Source organism: Hemiscyllium ocellatum, chromosome 45 (assembly GCF_020745735.1).
Source record: "Hemiscyllium ocellatum isolate sHemOce1 chromosome 45, sHemOce1.pat.X.cur, whole genome shotgun sequence".
NCBI classification, from domain to species: domain Eukaryota; kingdom Metazoa; phylum Chordata; class Chondrichthyes; order Orectolobiformes; family Hemiscylliidae; genus Hemiscyllium; species Hemiscyllium ocellatum.
This window is the reverse complement of record NC_083445.1, coordinates 7,428,804-7,449,483: the sequence shown is the minus strand read 5'-3', so window position 1 is coordinate 7,449,483 and position 20,680 is coordinate 7,428,804. Positions and strand designations below refer to the sequence as shown.

At 39.7% G+C, this 20,680-nt stretch overlaps 1 protein-coding gene across 2 annotated transcripts in view; it reads right to left on the bottom strand.

Moving 5' to 3' along the window:
* The window catches only part of notch3 (notch receptor 3), a 406,903-nt gene that overhangs the window by 251,756 nt on the left and 134,467 nt on the right, over nucleotides 1-20,680 (bottom strand). Inside the window, exon 2 of one of the 2 annotated variants that reach the window (XM_060854870.1) lies at nucleotides 15,724-15,913. The exons of the other annotated variant lie outside the window; for it this stretch is intronic. The gene's annotated coding sequence lies outside the window, so the exon portion shown is untranslated. The remainder of the gene's footprint in view (nucleotides 1-15,723; nucleotides 15,914-20,680) is intronic. 2 annotated transcript variants of the gene reach the window in all.

Here is a 20,680-nt window from a genome sequence, read left to right as displayed (position 1 = left end):
TACCCACTCATACATGTAGAGCTTTCCAGTTCTTAAAAACTCACCTCTGAGTAATGTCTGTGAACATTCTAAACCATTTCATAACCTTTTTTAGCATATTTCCACATGGATGCAAAGCTCATATCACATCCCTTGATCAATAACCTAGATCCACATAAAATATTACAATATCACCAAGCCTACATTGATCTTCAGTTATAATTTGTTCAAGCTTCCGTTGATTTTATTTAAATAGCTGGCAATTTTTACGTTCATGAATGAAAGCTGTCAGGTCTGCAGAATGGAATCATTTCCCATTTTTGGCATTCAGTGCCAAATCAGGGATCACCGGCTCAGGCAAAGAATGAGTTATATACAAAATATTTCCCATATATTCTGCCTGAACTTTCAGAGGAAGCCTTGTAATATAAATGGGGATGTCTGTGTGTTTGTGACAACAAAAAGCTGTGAGAAATATAAATGGTTTCTCATGCTGGTTAAGAATTGCCATTTTATTCCACTTTAGCCATGGAAGTGGGAAATGTGATTTCCAAAGCTTCTCTGACATCAGAGGTGAGATTGAAAAAAAACAAATGCAGCTTTATAGCAAAAGTGTATTTTAATTATGGAAAATTCAGATGTTGTGTTATGTCTCACAGTCAGGATTTCAAAATACTTTTTAAGAGACAAGCTCATAATATCATCATTACATCATTGGGAGTGATCTGAAGGTATAAAGGTCCTATCCTGCATTTTACCCAGGATCATTGAAGCATGCTGATCTATTGCATGTTAGTAGCTTAATATCAATGATAAACACTGATGATCATATAAAATAACATGCAGCTGTATTATTTAAATTGTTGGATTCTTCAATACCATGATATCCACACTCTATTTCCTGTATAATGTGAGTTAAAATACAATTTGCTGGACAAGGTGAATCACCCAGTTGGAAGCTTAGTCACATCATTAGACAGCCCCATTACATTGTAAAGCTGCAGTTGCTTGGAAGCTTTAACTCTTATACATCCTTCCAGCAGGCTATAAGAGTTGAATATTTGAAGTAGAAAAAAATCAGCAGAATGGGCTGAATGGCTTATGATTCTTGAAGCAAATCATTGATGTGTCATATATTTTAAAATCAAGAGGCCAAACAGTAAAGCAGCAAGAGGGAGAGATTTGCAAATAATCCAGTTGGAGTCCAATTTTTGATGAAAGTTCAAGTCTGAAGGTCAAAGCTGTGGTAATGCTTCGGATCAAATGGATTCTGATGTAGGCACAAAGCACACACATAAACAGTTGTTCTCCAGAGCATTTGGAGGCCAAATTCAACAAGAATGTTCATGATATTACAGAAACAACTCTACAATGAGGTCAGGTTCTTACAATCTCCACGCTCAGCTCAAATTAAATAAATTGCTTGTGTTTGGTTTACACACTTTATGACATAATATAGAGCCCCTCTGTAGTGCTGTCCCTTGAATCAGAATATTTGGGATTAATTATTTGGATCCTAATGAGAGCTTGGGAATGCTAACCATCTCAGGATTTTGAAAAGTGGGTATCACTTGATACTTAAAGCATTCGAAAGATCATTGGTATATGCCAAAAACAGGTTTTCCAAAGTGTTTGGTCGAGATTCCAGTTCTAACACAGTTCCAGAGGGAACTGGGAAATTACAGCATTGTTTCTTCCATAGACAATAACGACATTAATCATGCTGGGAGGCCACACGGCAACATGTTGTGAATAGATGCAATGTGAAATCTGGGTTCTTTTAGCACTGAGACTATGTACCTGTTCAGCCTGAATTAGACTGAGCATGCCACCAATAACTGGTAAAAGGATCAAGTTTGCTGCATTTCATTTGGAGGAGGTGCATTGATGGATAACACATCAGAAGGAAAATGGATTCAATGTTGGCATATGTTAGGTATAAGAATCTTACTCTCGCACAACATGGGTTTTCCCTTTTGCAAAGTATAGTAGCAGATAGAAACTCCCTTCTTGAACACCTGAACTAATGGCTTTTAACGTACAAACTTAGGTATCCAGAGGGCAGAGGGGAATCATCCCTGAATCCAAAAAGGATCCTCAACTAATGTCCACATGTTGCACTTTCTAATTTCTCTGAATCAAAATCAGGAGTAGACACACCTTGGCTAATTTCCATTCTTAGTGTTCACTATGGTCAGCAGATTCTTTTATGACTCAGTGTTACAACCAACGCTGTATGTGCCCACAAGACCATCAAGGGACTTGCACTTCAAAGTCTGCAAAATTATCATTCTAGCTTTTTGTATGATGTAGAAGCTGAGCCACACAGACTACCACACAGTCTGGGGTTTCAGCTAGAATAGAGAGAGATGTCAGTCTATAACACACATAAAAGTTGATGAATGGCTTAAAAAAAGTTGACAGCTCAATGTAAAACACTCAAAATAACCTGGAATGAAAGCAAAAAACAACATCCACTGTCCCAAGCCTAAGTGATAAATTAGGTTCCATTTTTATTTCATGAGATTTCAGGGTTTTCATTCGTGTTTTGGGATTTCATTTCTCATGACTGTAGATTCGAACTCTGAAATTCTAATGCCCTTTTTAAGCTTGTAATTCCAAGTTTTTTTCAAAAAGAGAGTTAATACAGTCATGTGCATAGAATGCCACATCTAAAGATGTAAAAGAAACTTCACGCAACAACCCTTCAAAGTGGGAACAGGCAAATCAAACCAGACTGGACTGTGATCTCTTGTGACTACAAAAAGAACAAGGTTGATAGTCCCTTGATGAGCAGCAAGCCACCCTCTGTGGATCATGTCGCAAACTGCAGACACACTTAGTGTTTATCCAGTTAAAGAATGCACAAGGGTCAGTTTAAGCTCTACTGGAGTGTATTAGTGGGACTGAAATTCTCATGTGTACCAGTGAACTAAGATACCCCGTGTGCCGAGTGTTATCAGGGTGTACATGTCACAGTCAAAGAAACACCCCGTAGTAATCCCTGTGACTCTCTGATTCTCTGACTTTGAAGTCAGCTAGCTGGCAAGACAGGCAAAAGGAAACAGGCCAACAAAAGGACTCTCTTACTCAGAGTTAGAATTTAGTATAGTCAAAAGGATTCAGAACAATCTGATCTCAAACAACTTGCAAACCTAAGGATTTTAAAATCAACTATCAGTATCAACACCACTGGGATCTTTAACTGCAATAGCCATAACATTCAACTATCTATTTTTTGCAAACAATTCAGAGACTGTTCAGAATATTAGTTTTTGCAAACTTGTATCTTTTTGTTCTCCTTATTTGTACTATGCGTGTTGTGTTACTAATTCGTCTCACGTTTAGTAATTAACAAACTCACTCTTTATTAACTTAACAAAGCCTGATTAGATTGGCTCTTTTTAAAAGATAATTTCACTGAAAGGGAATCTCATCTCCGATACTGTAATATTTCTTGAGGCCTCTGTAGAAGATTTCAGGCTTGATCTGGTGTTTTCTATAATTTCAAAGTTTATCTTAAGGCAGCACTAAAGAGACAGAGAAATAAAAAGAGCAAATATGTGCTGGAAAACTATAAAGAAAGGCACTATAATGAATGAGGCCCAATGGGAGCTCAGAAACTTCTAGAAGTCAGTTTGGTGGCCTCACTTGGCTCTCAGAACCTAACGTATGAACCACTTAGGTTCATCTGAATATAGTAACAGCAAATCCACAGCAACAAAGAGCTTGTGTAAATAAAAACTGAAGTTTGCATCGTATCTGCATTTCATAAATGTGTATATTCTCGACATGTGTTAGCTGTGTATATTTTTATAAAGGAATGGTTAACAGGATTGAAACGAAGGGAAGCAATGGTTTTCAATGCTAAGGCCAGTAGACTGGCTCACAGCAAAATAACATCTTGTTTTTATAATTCTTAACCTTCTTTTATGGGTTTACCTTTCCCTAAATTGTACTCTTCCCTAACTCCGTAACCCTCTGAGATATCTACACTCCTCTAATTATGGCCTATTATGTGTTCCCAATCATAATTAGAACATAGAATATTACAGCGCAGTACAGGCCCTTTGACCCTCGATGTTGCGCCGCCCTGTCATACTAATCTGAAGCCCATCCCAACTACATTATTCCATGTATGTCCGTATGCCTGTCCAAAGACAACTTAAATGCACTTAAACTTGGAGAATCTACTACCATTGCAGGCAAAGCATTCCATACCCTTACTACTCTCTGAGTAAAGTAACTACCTCTGATATCTGTCTTATACCTATCTCCCCTCACTTTAAAGTTGTGTCCCCTCGTGTTTGCCATCCCCATACTTGGAAAAAGGCTCTCCCTGTCCATCCTATCTCACCCTCTGATTATCTTGTATGTCTCTATTAAGTCACCTCTCAACCTTCTTCTCTCTAATGAGAACAGCCTCAAGGCTCTCAGTCTTTCCTCGTAAGACATTCCTTCCATACCAGGCAACATCCTAATAAATCTCCTCTGCACCCTTTCCAAAGCTTCCACATCCTTCTTATAATGCGGTGACCAGAACTGTACACAATACTCCAAGTGTGGCCATACCAGAGCTTTGTACAGCTGCAGCATAACCTCCTGGTTCCGGAACTCAATCCCTCTATTAATAAAGGCCAAAACACTGTGTGCCTTCTTAACAACCCTGTCAATCTGGGTGGCAACTTTCAGGGATCTGTGTACATGGACACTGAGATCTCTCTGCTCATCTGCACTCCCAAGAATCTTACCATTAGCCCAGTACTTTGCATTCCGATTACTCCGTCCAAAGTGTATTACCTCACATTTGTCCACACTAAACTCCATTTGCCACCTCAGCCCAGCTCTGCATCCTATCTATGTCTCCCTGCAACCTACTACATCCTTCGTCACTATCCACAACTCCACCAACCTTGGTGTCATCTGCAAATTTACTAACCCACCCTTCTAAGCCCTCATCCGGGTCATTTATAAAAATGACAAACAGCAGTGGACCCAACACTGACCCTTGCGGTACGCCGCTAGTAACTGGGACATCAAGATGAACATGTTCCATCAACTACAACCCTCTGTTTTCTTTCAGCAAGCCAATTACTGATCCAAACTGCTATGTCTCCCACAATCCCATTCCTCTACATTTTGTATAATAGCCTACTGTGGGGAACCTTATCGAACGCCTTGCTGAAATCTATATACACCACATCAACCGGTTTACTCTCATCTACCTGTTTGGTCACTTTGTCAAAAAACTCCATAAAATTCGTTAGGCACGACCTACCCTTCACAAAACCGTGCTGACTGTCCCTGATCAGATTATTCTTCTCTAGATGGTTATAAATCCTATCTCTTATAACCTTTTCCAATACTTTACCAACAACTGAAGTGAGACTCACTGGTCTGTAATTACTAGGGCTGTCTCTACTACCCTTTTTGAACAAGGGAACCACATTTGCTATCCTCCAGTCCTCAGGCACTATTCCTGTAGACAATGATGATTTGAAGATCAATGCCAAAGGCTTCGTAATCTCTTCCCTTACTTCCCAGAGGATCCGAGGATAGATCCCGTCTGGCCCAGGGGACTTGTCTATTTTCACACTCTAATTTCTAATGTCTATTTCTAATACCTCTTCCTTGTGAACCTCAATCTCTTCTAGTCTAGATGCAAGTATCTCTGTATCTTCCTCGCCAAACATTTTCATTTTCTATAATGAACACTGTCGAAAAATATTTATTTAGTGCTTCGCCTATCTCCTCTGACTCCACACACAGCTTCCCACTACTATCCTTGATTGGCCCTAATTTAACTCTCGTCATTCTTTTATTCCTGACATACCTATGGAAAGCCTTAGGGTTAACCCTGATCCTATCCACCAACAACGTCTCATGTCTCCTCCTGGCTCTTCTGAGCTCTCTTTTTAGGTCTTTCCTGACTTCCTTATAACCCTCAAGTGCCCTAACTGAGTTTTCACGTTTTGTCCTAACATAAGCCGCCTTCTTCTTCTTGACCAGGGATTCCACTTCCTTAGTAAATCACGGCTCATGTGTTCTATATATTCCTTCCTGCCTGACAGGTACATACTTATCTAGGACACATAGGAGCTTTTCCTTGAATAAGTTCCATATTTTTAATGTGCACATCCCCTGCAGTTTCCTTCCCCATTCTATGCTTCCTAAATCTTTCCTAATTGCATCGTAATTTCCCTTTTCCCAGCTGTAACTCTTGCTCGGTGGAGTACACCTATCCCTTTCCATCACTAAAGTAAACCTGACAGAATTGTAATTGCTGTCTCCAAAGTGCTCACCTACTTCCAAATCTAATACCTGGCCAGGCTCGTTACCCAGCACTAAATCTAAAGTGGCTTCACCCCTTGTAGGCCTGTGTACATACTGTGTCAGGAAGCCCTCCTGCACACACTGGACAAAAACTGACCCATCTATAGTACCTGTACTGTAGTGATCCCAATCAATATTTGGATAGTTGAAGTCCACCATTGCTCCACCATTGATAGCTGTGCCTGCAGTTTTCTAGGTTCTAAACACTGAAATTTCCTTCCAACCTCTGAACCTCATTTGCCTCCTTTACGATCCTTCTCAAAATGTGCCTCTTTGTCAAAGATTTCAGTCATCTGATCTCCTTAAGAGACTTGGGTGATATATTGTTTTATATTGTTCCTTCAAAAAATATTTGTAGTCTGCACTACAATGTTTCTAAGGAAAATAACACTTCAAATTTTTCAATTTCAGTATGTATTTAAATCCCTTGACGACAAGATTGGCCAAAGTACAGCCTGTGAGACACATCCTTTCATCTTCTTTGTGTCTGCAGACACTTACCAGATTGGGGATTTCAGGAAATACACTTTAGGAACTAGAATCAGTGACTTTGACAGAGGAAGAAACTCAGATCATCACCTTTCATCTATACTGAATGAGTTTTAATGAATCACACGAGGCAATTGTCCAAGATAATAAGGAATGATGGCTGGAGATGGGCACTTTCCGAAGAGGAAATGCAGTGGTGCTGCTGTGAGAGAAGAGGAAATATCCATGGAGGGCAGTACGATGATTTACAACACACCCTCTGATTATCTTTGAATTTCTGTTGATATGGTGTTGCAAGCAAACTATAAAATTGCCTATCAAATGTTTTCATTGATGTAGGTAAACATGGATGTAGGTTTGCTCGCTGAGCTGAGAGGTTCATTTCCAGACGTTTTATCACCCTAGTAGGTAACATCTTCAGTGGATGTTACCTAGTATAGTGATGAAAACGTCTGGAAATGAACCTCTCAGCTCAGTGAGCAAATCTGTATCCAGAACCTCAACCTGAGCTACAAATCTTCTCAAAATTTGGTAAATATCTATGCTGCTCTGACTTCAATGATTTATTGATCCACAAATATTTCATCCCTATTCAATTCACAAAACCAACACTGAAGAAAATCCCTAATCTGATATTTATAAGTAGATGTCTACATTCAGAAAGCACTATTAAAATACTCCAATAAAAATGCAGCATGTTCATATTATGAGTATTATAGTATTATAATTTAGATCACCTTGATTGACAATCCAATCTAATTAACTAATCAACTCAAGAATGGTTTGTCATACCACAAATGCTATTTCATAATAATAGCAGCTCTTGTTAATCTAACATGCAAATGGATCTCAATAGCTCAACAAGAGTTGTTATACCGTCCTCCAGTCCAAATATTTGCCTTGTTTTTGCCAAAATTCCTACTCCTTAATATTGCTCTGGAGCGCCGGCCTACGTTTGGTAAATGAGTGTCTGCAGTTAAACTTAAACTTAGAACCTTCTGACTCTAAGGCCAGAGGTGTTACCCCTGAGATACAGTCAGCACCAGTGGTGGTTTACAGCGTGACTCTAAAATAGTTCTTATTTTGCAGAGGTTTGTCATTATGCCAATGAAATAGCTTTAACTTATATGTTTCAGTAGATTTATCACCTGTTGTTGAACGTCATCTAAACGTTGGTTGAAGAGCATTTAACAAGTATGGGTAAGTTCCCAAACAAGTATTTGCTCCATTAATGTTGAACCAATACATGGCATCCCAAATGGTAACTTGGCTGAGACCCAGAGAAAACATGCCCGACTACGTATAAAATTTTCAACATCATTTAAGGCAGTTGGGCTTAGCACTTTTCTAATAAACCTACATACATTAGATTAGATTGTGTGTTGTGCTTGTTGGATCTGGATTGCATTTTGTCATCAGAAAGTTAATATATTGAAAAGATTGCAAAATCTAAAAATGATTGAATTGACTCAAATCCCTCCACCCTTTTGGCATAAGAAGTGTTATAAATGACATTTGCAACTCAAGAGAGTTTTACACACCCACTTTTTAGTCATTGAGGCTACAAACTCAGTTGGTTTGTGGTTTGGATCAAAGTTTGTAATGTGTCTAACTTTAATGCTGCATCAAAAAGACATCGCCTCCAAAAATGTAACATTCCCTCACTCTCACCCTGGGAGTGACAGCTCAAATCACTTACTCGGGTGTCCGGAGTGTGGTTTGAATCTACAATCTTTTGGACTCAATGACAAGAGTGTTACTACTGAATCACAATGTGGTTAATAATGGCATATACGCTTGTTTATTGATTTCCATAATCGCTATGGATGGAGTGTAAAATTGGATATTTTGATGGTTTGAGAGGATAGGTATTCCACAATATTAGCCTAGTGATGTGTCCTGAAGTTAATTCACATTACTTCAATGAGCTTTGACAGCAACTCAATTACTTTCCTTTTTAAACAGTTTGACCTCCTCATTGTGTAAATGTTTGGTCTGTTGATGTATTGTATTAAATGGATTTGGAAGCTCCAAAGTTCAATTATCCACCGTCTGTGAGAGCTTTGATCACAGATTTTTGTTTTAACAAGTTATTTGTTCACTGGATGTGGGCATCATTGACAAGGCCAGCATTCACGACCCATGTTTAGCTGACCTCAAGAAACTGGCAGTGAGTTCTAGAACTATTGCAGGCTGTACTCCCATGTGATGTTAGGTAGAGAGCTCCAGAGATTTGAACTGATGACAATGAAGGAACAGCAAAATTATTCAAACATAGGATAATATGTTATTTGGAGAAGAACTTACAGATGGAAGCATTTTCAAGCACCTGCTGCCCTTGTCTTTCTAAGTTGAAGTCAGACATTTGGAAAGTATTGTTGAATGTGATTTCCATGTTACTGTGGCATATCTTTTATATGATATTCACTGCCACATGATGCAAAAACCAATTGTTTAGAACCCTGAAGGGTTTGAAATCCACCAGGATGTGTTTTGGATGATATCAAACTCCAAGTTGGAAACTTGCTCGCTGAGCTGGTAATTTGTTGTCAATCTGATATCAAGTTTTTCAAGTGTTGTGGGAGCTGCACTCATCCAGGCAAATGGAGAATATTCCATCTTGTGTGGTGTAGGCAGGGCTTTGGGAGTCAGCAGGTGAGTTACTTACCACATAATACCTAACCTCTGACTGCTCTGATAGCCATAGTATTTATCTTCTAGGTATTCTTCCAGTCCATGGTGAATCATAGGATGTTGATGAAAGGGCTTCTTCAATGGTAATGCTGTTGAATGTCAGAGGGTGGTTCACCAATACTGGAGATTATCATTATATGGGACTTGTGTGACATTACTGTAGTTTGCAGTTTTTCTGCCCAAGCTTCTCTGTTGTCTAGGTCTTTCTGCTGGGAGGAAGAGACTACTTTGGTATCTGTGGTACTAGAATAAAATATTGCAGATGCTAGATATCCTAAATAAAATAAAACAGAAAATGCTGGAAATATACAGCAACTCTGATCTTGCTTCATTATGATGAGATGTGAAGCGTGGAACTGAGCACCACGCAATCTGGGTTAAAACATGTTTCACTGTCTTGACTGTAGTTACAGCTCCCTGCTGATGATTGCATGGAATTGATGATAATGAGCAAGGACCTAGTCGAGTCTTCGCTTATGAGTAACCTGCTAACTTTCACTGTCTGGGCTTCCATGTAAAAATAATCTTAATAGGTGAGTTCCTGGTATTGGTCAGGCAGTATCTTTCAAACCATATCTAATGGATAGGAAAGGATTATAAGGGTATGGGTCAACTGCAGGGAAATGGCCATTTTGGTCAGCATGGACCAGTTTGGGCCAAAGGGCTTGTCTCCGTGCTGTAGGACTCCAGTTGGTAGTTTCAGGAGGAAGGGGAAAAATAACGTCTGTATATAACCTCACTTCCAACCAAACAATTGCAGAGATCCTGATAAATTTGATCATATAAAATAAATATTATTTCAGTTTATTTTAAATGAGTCACTTACAGTTGACTAAAACAAATTGCCTATGTACGGCTTTTTGGAATAAATCCTGAAGCTTAACTCCTATTTTCCCACCACAGGTTGGCTTTAAACTAATTTAGTAAAAATGTAATAAACTAATGAAGAGGAAACAGCACTTGTGTGTGTAAAAACATTTCACAAGAAAGTGTCCTCTTTGTATCCATCAAAATCCCTTCAATTTCAATAGGCTTCATCTGCAGAAGTGGGCATAATGTCAGAATCAACATAAATATGGCTCAAAAAGAGGGATGAGACTGGGGAATACTAAAGTGAGAAATGTATGGTGAGAGATGGGTTCAGTTTTGCCAGTGCTGAACTGAAGCATTCCAGACACAAAACAAAGTCAGAGGGTAGTTGAAGGCGATTGTCCAGCTAGTGACATTAGCACATATTTGCTTATGTATACTGTCACCAAACAGGAGTAACTGGAACAGAAAGCAGGCCTGATTATCTCTGATCCTGTTGAGAGGTGCCAAAGCTAAGAGACATTTTCTCATGAATGTGCTGCTCCAACTGAGATTAGCTAACAGCACAAAGCAAGGATTGAATCTCCATCTGAGGGTCCAGATCTTCACACCCACTAATCTAGGTAGTCTGATGCCATTGTCAATGTCTGTTCAATCAACTTTGCTGGCTATGATACAAATTGTTTTAGGCTTCAAGACAAATTCTCCACCCCTGCACACAGCAAATCAAGGAAGAGATCGCTTTCTGCTTTCTGTCATCGTGCTTTTTGAAACCAAGATTTTCCATGCCAATAAAATCAGAAGTGTCCTTGTGGTCTGACTTCTCCTATTGAACTGAATCAAAGCAAAGTGAAGAATTCAATTTGTAGAATTTAAACAGTTGAATAAAGAAGTTTCTTGGACTTTGAAATGGAAGTGAAAGGAGTGACCAGTTCACTAAACATATTTCAACTCTTGGTACATCTGACACCCATCTACTGGAGTTCTCACAGACTGCTAGGGAAGTATTCAACAGATGCTGAAGTCATTCTTCATTCAGAACCAGATATCCAGAAGTAAATTATTATAACGTTAAACCTTAAGACAATTAAATACTAGCTTTATCTGTTTCTGAAGAGAAACATTTCAACAATTGACTATTTATGTTTTCTTTCCTCTGTAAATATTTTTTTAAGAATTATCTGGAACAGATATTTTTGGCAGTGCTATGTAGCAGCTGAGCTAAATGCTCTAATCTTCATAAAGTCCTCTTCACATCGTAGGCATTTTCAATGTAATGTGAGAAATTGCACCACATTCCATCGGGCAGATCTGTGCAGCCATTCCAGCTGTTAAAATAACTGTGTTCACTGTCACTTATTTTAAACAGCAAGAAATCCATCTTGAGTACGCTAACTAACACAGGCCACTTCAAAAAACATATTGCACTGTGCAATGATTGGCACTTTTAGCCATCACTCAACTAGATAAATGTATCTGTGTTTCTGTAGCATCATGGTGTTTTTTCTTATCTTTCTAGGACTGTTCAGTATTATACTTCCTTTCTAATGTTCAGATGAGTTAGATTAGATTAGATTAGATTCTCTACAGTACAGAAACAGGCCCTCCGGCCCAACAAGTCCATACCAACCCTTCGAAGACTAACCTTCCCAGACCCATTCCCCTACTCCCTACTAATGCACTTATCACTATGGGCAATTTAGGTGGTATTGCTTATGGAAATTCACAAATGTTTACATTTTACAATAGGAATATTGGTGGCACAGTTAACCGAGATGATGTGCGCATTTGGTTCTTCTCTCTTAGTGGCATAGTTGGCTTCTATTGAATGTCTGAAGAAGTTCTGAAAAAGATTCCTACTGTGCTCAGAACATTAACCCTGTTCTCTTTCCACAGATGCTACCAGAACTGCTGAGTTTCTCCAGCATTCTCTGTGTTTGTTTCTACTGAATATCTCCTGGATATTGCAATCAAGATCAAAATTATTTCAGAGAAAATCACTGGTACAATGAAAAACCCTAATCACTGGGCTGCAGTGCAAGACATTGTTTTCCTATTATAGGTTTGTTTTTTAAAAATACTCAAGATTAATTCTGCTGTTCAGGCTCAATTTCTTGCATAAAATTTGTGATAATAGTTCATTATTTCTGATTGTAGAAATTTGGTCTTCCACCGAACCTTTCAAATTTTATCCTCTTTTGCTGTCACTCTAATTTGATTCACATCTGGGTGTGATTCCAAATCCACCATTCACTCTCCAGTGCCCTTGCCCAAACACCCAATATTCAACTCAAAAGGCTTAAATTTTGGCAAGCTACTCAATTATAAGGAAATATAACTAAAACCAACATGTCCTCGGCTTCCCATCGACGAACGCATCTCCAGCACACTGTACAATCCAGTTGATTTTGTCTTTCCAACTCAGAGCACTGAGACCCATGATAAAGCCAATAGTGGTGCCCCAGCTGAAAGAACCTGACCTAGGGGAATCTAACCTGAGACCTCCTGGTCTGAATGACACAACCTTTGTGTTGCCTTAGTTAACATAGTCCTGACTATTGGGCTTATAATTGATTGAACTGAGAATGTGAATCTAAGGCTATAATTGGCATTCAGAAATTACCATACATGCCAATTCCACGGCTTCCAGGCAAAGTTTGAGTGTAATTTAGCAATATTTGCCAGCGCAAATAAACAATCAGACAGGACCGTGCACTTTTCAATTAACCTCATACATTAGGCATGAAGTAGTCAATGTGCATGTTATTCTACTTTCTGTAAGATGCAGTGGGTTCAGGGCAATGTTACAATTAAGACATTTGAAAAATATTTCCTGATATTCATCTGGACAATATCCAGCCACCATTCTATTTTTCACTTCATATTATCCCTCTCTTTAGAGATGCCGTACATCTTCTTCTTCAGCTAAGAGCATGATGTGGGTGATCCATTCTTATATTTTTTTTAGATTCCCGACAGTGTGGACACAGGCCCTTCGGCCCAACAAGTCCACACCGATCCTTCAAAGAGCAACCCACTCAGACCTATTCCCCTACATTTACCCCTGCACCTAACACTACGGGCAATTTAGCGTGGCCAATTCACCTAACCTGCACATCTTTGGATGGTGGGAGGAAACTGGAGCACCTGGAGGAAACCCATACAGACATGGGGAGAATGTGCAAACTCCACACAGAGTGTCACCCAAGGCTGGAATTAAACCTGGGTCCCTGGTGTTGTGAGGCAGCAGTGATAATCACTGAGCCAGCCACTGTGAAGTACCAAATCCTCAAAAGGTCATGACAACCAAGATTCCCTCCCTCAATCCCATGTGGGAAAGGGTATGGCCTTCAGGAGCCAGTGTCTTCAGCTGACACCACAGCAGAGAGGAGTAATGGGAGTGTTAATTTGAATCCAATCCCCACATCAATGGGCCTGAATCAGCCTTTTTGCTATTAGGTTGTTTCAGTCACAGATAGGATTTTGGTGCGTGAGGAATATCAGGACAAATCCAGGTGCTAACATTTCTTGATGCAAGGTACTGCCTTGCTAATGTTTTGAGAAAAGAATCATGAAATTTCTTCAGTAATCATCTCACTCAAAAATCTCCCTATTACAAGCATTCTAAAAATATCTAATCAGAGTCTAGAAGACTCAGTGCTGAAATAATATTATTTGATAAATGTGCCACAGACCCTATTTTGATAAGTGGTGGAATAGATTCATTACTGATAGTTTCAGTTTTGACATTAGCCTCAGCCTGGAATTTTTCTCATTATATTTTAGACAGTATTGACAGACAAGATCAAGATCTCTGAAGGAACTGAGGGACAGAAAAAGGCTGGAGCGTGTAGGAGTTCTATTTATCGATTAAAGATTGCAATGCCCCGATAACAGCCATGGTAAACATATCTGTACATATGCAGCATGTTATAGACTGGTGCTCACTGTTCTCCCACAAGACTGTTTCCCAATTGCACAAACAAAATACACTTCAATGCTTAATTGTTTAAACATTATAAAGTATTTGTGTTTCAACATGTCATTAGTCTCACACTCGCACTGCTTGATTTAGGTGCTGGAGCCAGTTACTGGTTTATTCAACAGAAATGCAGCCGTCTCAAAAGATATCATCTGTTACTCAATGGTGTGCAAGATCTCTTCACTTGCACTGTTTCAACATTAACCCCTGTTGGTTTGTGTGCCTTTCAACTGCACACTGCCAAGAAAGCTGCAAACTGACATCAACATCTCTGACTCCATCAGAGCTCTGTGGCATTTAAAATGACATGGGAAAGCTACAAGCGTAGCAGCTATGATTCTGTACTGCACTGAAGCAAAACATTATTAGCCACAGCACAATGGGCCAGTTTGGCAGCCCTCTTGAGTTGAATTATCATCTTCCCACGCACAACACGGGGCCAGGCTGATGCTCACATAAACGAGGCAGGTGAGTGAGTCTATCCGTAACGGATGCAAGACTGCCAACATTGGGATCAAATAAAAATAACTGAAATCAATTTTTTTTTCTCCTCCCACATGTAAAGGTGGATTTTACATGACAGCATTTTTTTGAAAATTTCAGCACTTTGTATTTGTTACCAGCCAAAAACAAGCATAGGGACTATGCATAACCCACATCATCTTTTCAATGTGGTATATAGGCAGCTTGCCAACTTTGTGTTGCCTGCTGATTAATATGATTGCAACAGGTAGCAAGCCTCAGCAGAGTGCCCAAGATCAGGTAAAGCTGACAGTAGTTGACACCCGTCACCCCTTAAAGGGAGGCACATTGTGGCTGGAGAGGCGACTAAAAGTTGTTCTATCTGACCTAGGAAAGTCATAAGGATGGCACAAGATGGGAGAATGTGCTTTAATGTTTTAAAGCACTGGTGAACTTAGTAGAAGAAATTTAAAGAAGGAGAGGTATCTTTTATTCTCACAGTCCAGGATGCCCTTGAGATATATTTACTGAGGGTACAGGGAGCAAATAGCCCTGGTGGTGAAAGCCAAGGGTTAAGCCCAAGGACTTGAGTAAATGCTGCAAGAGGTTCAATGACATTACATGAGTGGATGCAACCAGTAAATGTATTTTCAAATGTTATATCCCATCAACAGCACTACTTGAATCAGACATGTTATTACAGTGCAGCCTTATCACTTTCCGACAAACAATTGCTTATTAAGCAGTGCTCATACCTGACATTTGCTTGCGACATTGCACTCTCACACATTTGGCATATTTGCAAGCCCCATGTACACTTCACACAATTTATGACTGTCCTGATTGCATAGCTGTGTGAGTCCAACTAGTTGCATGACACTCTCTGGAACACTTTCCTCTCTCTTGCACAACAATACTGCATACTACGGGAGGAAGCAGACGTTAACTGAAAGAAGATAGTTGCATATACTGACCTCCATTGAGAGGACCATGATGACCATTATGGGCATGCCCATTTCTGAAGCTGTGGCCAGTGCTGAGGCTGAAATCATTGAAGAGTATAGGAACCTCCAATCTGATCTTCTGTCTCACAGCTTACCTTCCCTTCATACCACGCTGTCTTCTAATTTGCAGATGGTGAAAGCATGCACTTTCTGCCCTGCACTGGAGATAAACAGTTGCAAGAAAGAGAGGAATCAATGGCTGAATTGATGGTGGCAGCAGCGCATGACTAGGATATGTTGTGAGCAATGCGGTTAAAAGTTATGCTGTCACAATACAGAGTAGGAAAGTCCCTGGTCCACACAGCATTGATATTGCCAGCTGGGCCAGCAGTAAAAATGCTGCAAATAGCCAGAGCTCCCTGGATCAGGAAAAGGAAAACCACAGAGGGGATTGGTTCCAACCATTAACAATCAAAGGAGCAAAAGAGAATTTGTTTTGCAAGGTGTAACACCAAGTAACAGAGCTTTTCAGAAGAGATGATTGCAACAAACCACATTAACAGAAAAAAACTCGTTTTTACAGCTAAAAGGATTTCATCACACTGCTTTCACCTGCCAAGTCAGTCAGCTCTCAACATGTATGTACAAGGAACGGTGAGGTCCCAAGAGCCTGGCCAGCGGGAGAATCACTTTCAATCTCTGGAGCAGGCATTTAAAATTATTAAAATTGCTACTTCACACATTGCCATCAGCAGTTTCTCACAGCTGGGGGAATTAATACTGAGCTATTGTATCATGTTTTATATTTGCAACTAAAGCTGAAGACTGCATTAAATTAAATTTAATCTGCCAGAAAATAATTCATTCTAGATGTCATCTTTCCAACCACATGAAAAGGAGTTTTTGAAGGAGCAGCCGAATGATTGATTAAGTGAATTTATTTCTGACAGATGACCACAAAGTTGAACAACAGAGGCCCACTTAAACGGTCAGTTTTAACATGGAGTTTATTGGCATATAATTTGTTGACTACATTTTTAAATCTTTGATAATTTGGGGCCCGCTACTTCACTCTAGGGTGCTTTTTCTGACTTATGGTTCCACCAACACCCTTTGATACTTCAAGGATTGTACCTATCAGAACACAAGAACATGGAAGATCCCTTCAGTCACATGTGCAAACAACCTTTCCTTCAGGAGTCTTTCGGTCAAATATGGACAAGAAAATGTGCTGGTTTTATTTTATTACTGGCCCAGCTTGCAATGGCAATTCTACATGGACCAGGATACCTTTCCATTCGGTATGGATTGAAGACGGTGACTTTAACCTTGAACCATTGGGACAGCATAATTACACTTAATTGCTGATGACCACAATTTAAACCTGCTGGAGATGTGAACTCAGAAACTTGCAGAGTTTGCACTCAAACACTGATTAAGTGCAATTTTTATAGCTCAGCAAACATGGCCCCTTATGTCACCCCCACCTTTCCCAAAGGTAGAACTGCTACTGACATAAAGTATCAGGTTTCAAGATGTTTCAGGATCAAATAATAGGTATAAGGTGAGGTGTCCAAGAACCTGATGGAGGAGGCACTTCCTGATTCTTCCTGTTCCTCTCTCCTTCAGCCTTGGCTCATGTCCTCTTCCCATTCTACCTTGGATTAAGGGGAATCCCCTAGCAAGATGTTAATAGCTAGGCACTCCCTTTCTACTGGTGATTCAGTCACATCACTACTGACTGAGCTGGTGGAGTCCTGAAGGATATGTTGCCAGACTGTCCCTGTGGCAGCTGTGAGGGAATCAACAAGAGAGAAACATTGACTTGACCTCATCCGTGCCAATCATGTCTGTCTAGGTAGGAGATGATCAACACAATTTACCAACTTAAACAGCAGCAGCAGTGTGTGCCATCTACAAGATGTGTTGAAGCAACTCGCCAGAGGTCCTTCACTAGCACCTTCCAAATCTGTAAATTCTACAAATTGGAAGGACAAGGGCCGCAGATATACAGAAATACCAGACTTCTTGCCAAGCTATATACCATTCTGACTTAGAAAGATATTGCCATTCCTTCACTGGGTCAAAATCCTGGAATTCCCTTCCTAATAGCACTGTATACATCAAACCCCATGGTGGACAGTAGTGATTCAAGGAGGCGATTCACCTCCTTCTGAGGAGCAATAGGGATGAGCAGTAAATGCTGGTTTTGCCAGACATCAAAATGTTGTGGAGTTTTGTAAATGAGCAAATACAGCTACTTTATGTGGCAGTCACTTGAAAGTTCTCTAAATGGCTGCCTTTAGTGTCACTTTCAACTCTATTGTGCTAAGCACAGGCTAAACTGTTAATAAGCTTCATCTAGGCCTCTCTAAAAGCTATTTGTTCCCTATAATGCCATGCAAAAATTGCTGTTTGACTTTTCCAGTCTTTGTTTATATCCCAGACACCAATGATCAGCCTCGTGATCCCTAACTGTGCCGACTCCAGCAACTGAAATGATTAGATATGGATGCAATAATCATCTGACCAAAATACAATACAATTGGCTGCAACTTTCTCAGAATTGTAAGCTGCTGTTTGGACTACATTTTGTGTGGTATTCTATTTACTTTGCTGATTTAATGGTGGAACATAACTATAAAGCACTAAAGCCTATCAATCTCCTTCTACTTCATGTTTAGCTGTTTCAACATCAATCAGGTATACATATGCTATCAAATTTTTCTTACATTGTGCAGTACAGGACCTTAACTGTATTAAATTTCTTTAGTTGTTATTTCATCAAATAACATTTCCATGTTGCCAGTTCAAAAGCCAACTAAAACTGAGGCTCTGAATTCCAGTTATTTATGAGATTGAACAATACTAATGATCTTGTTACAAATATCTGGGAGATCCAATACAACACTTGCTCCAATGTAATATAACACCAAATAATTCCTACTTCTTTTCCCCTTCTAGCTAGGTTTCTCTTCATTCCTACCCTGAAACTTCAATGCTTTGGACTTAATAAGTAGGCTTTCATGTGGATCTATCGCCAATTGTATTAGGGACTAAAATGTGTGTATTCATACAGTGTATTTAAAAGACTCATGATATCTTAAACTGCTTTATTGCTATTGAAGTATGTTTGAAGTGAAGTCAATGTTATTTGTAGCAATGTTGTAATAAATCATATTGCAATCTAGACATAGTTTAATATAACATAAACATGGGCTCTGCACTTAGCTCAAGGAACCTGAACTTGAAATCCTACTGGTATCGCTAAGTTACACATTGGATCTTCTTGCCAAACGATCTACTGGGTGCATTTTAATCACTAATTAACTGGATTGTAAGATGCATTGGTGAAGACTGAATTTGGTGCCAAACTTGAGGAATTTGCTAGTTGTGTCTGAAAATTTTTGAATGAGACGTTGATGATGCAATGAGGAAGAAGTAGTCACTTGTGTTTATTGGAACAGAAAATCCAAGATGTGTGGCAAATAATCAAGAGCAGCCACTGGACAGATTTCTTTAATTTACTGATACCACACAAACAGATGAGTGCTTTTTGATTTGGAATCAACATCACATAGAAATTGCAGAGATTGGATAGGAAAATGATACTGTTTTCTTCCAGGAAAGTTAAGCGGGCGGACTGGCATTCACTTCCAAAATTTAAACAAATGGTAAATTTGGAAGAGAAATAAAGATTTAAATTTAAATGCATTGATCCGGTTTACTTTTATGTACAATCAAATGTACGTTGCATGCTTCTATTACAGGACTCATGCATATTAAAATGAAATTTCCTAAAATTATTCAATATTTCATTGTATTTTATAATTGCTGTTCTCCCTTTTATAACTGAAATGTAAAATTCTCTTGAAATTGTAGCAATTAATGAAAGGTTATTTCTCCTTATCCAATTTGCTGCATTGCCTTCCTAAACCCTTTGATGGGTTGGTCTTCCTCAGTAAGTCACCAAATGTCCTTTATTCACAAGGTTAGCTCTACATTTGGCATTATTTGTTTAACCGATCCCTGCGCTCATCCAGCATCCTGACACTCAGACATACCCGACAAAAGATTCCTTTCCCTGGATCCTACCCTAAACCAAGGAAATTCTGAGCCCAATTGTTATACCTCTACCATTCCTGTGAGACTAGTTAGTTTAGTATTGATCATATAATAAAACATTCCTTTTATTTTACGGCTGAGCTGCTGACTGTTGGGTCAGATACTACAATACTTCAGCCACAATGGTTTCATATTATAACCACATGGTCAAGTATTGAATCCAAAATGACTGGCTACTCTGATCATAGAATCCCTAGGGTGTGAAAGTAAGCCATTTGGGCCATCGACCTTATGAAGAGCATTCACCCCGTACTTTATCCCTGTATTCCCCATGGGTAATTCACCTACCCTGTACATAATGAGCAATTTAGCATGGCCAATGCACCTATCCTACATGTCTTTGCACTTGTGGGAGCAAACTGGAGCACCCAGAGGAAACCCACGCAAACACAGGGAGAACGTGCAAACTCCATACAGGCAGTCACCCAAGGGTCGAATCAAACCCTGGTCCCTGGCACTATGAGGCAGCAGTGCCAACCACTGAGCCACCATGACATCCTTGCTGAATTTATTGCAAAATCTGAATGCATTTTTAAACTTTTCCCAGTTCTGATGAAAGATCGGATGGGTGGCATGGTGGTACAGTGGTTAGCACTGCTGCCTCACAGCGCCAGAGACCCGGGTTCAATTCCCGCCTCAGGCGACTGACTGTGTGGAGTTTGCACGTTCTCCCCGTGTCTGTGTGGGTTTCCTCCGGGTGCTCCGGTTTCCTCCCACAGTCCAAAGATGTGCAGGTCAGGTGAATTGGCCATGCTAAATTGCCCGTAGTGTTAGGTAAGGGATAAATGTAGGGGTAAGGGTATGGGTGGGTTGCGCTTCGGTGGGTCGGTGTGGACTTGTTGGGCTGAAGGGCCTGTTTCCA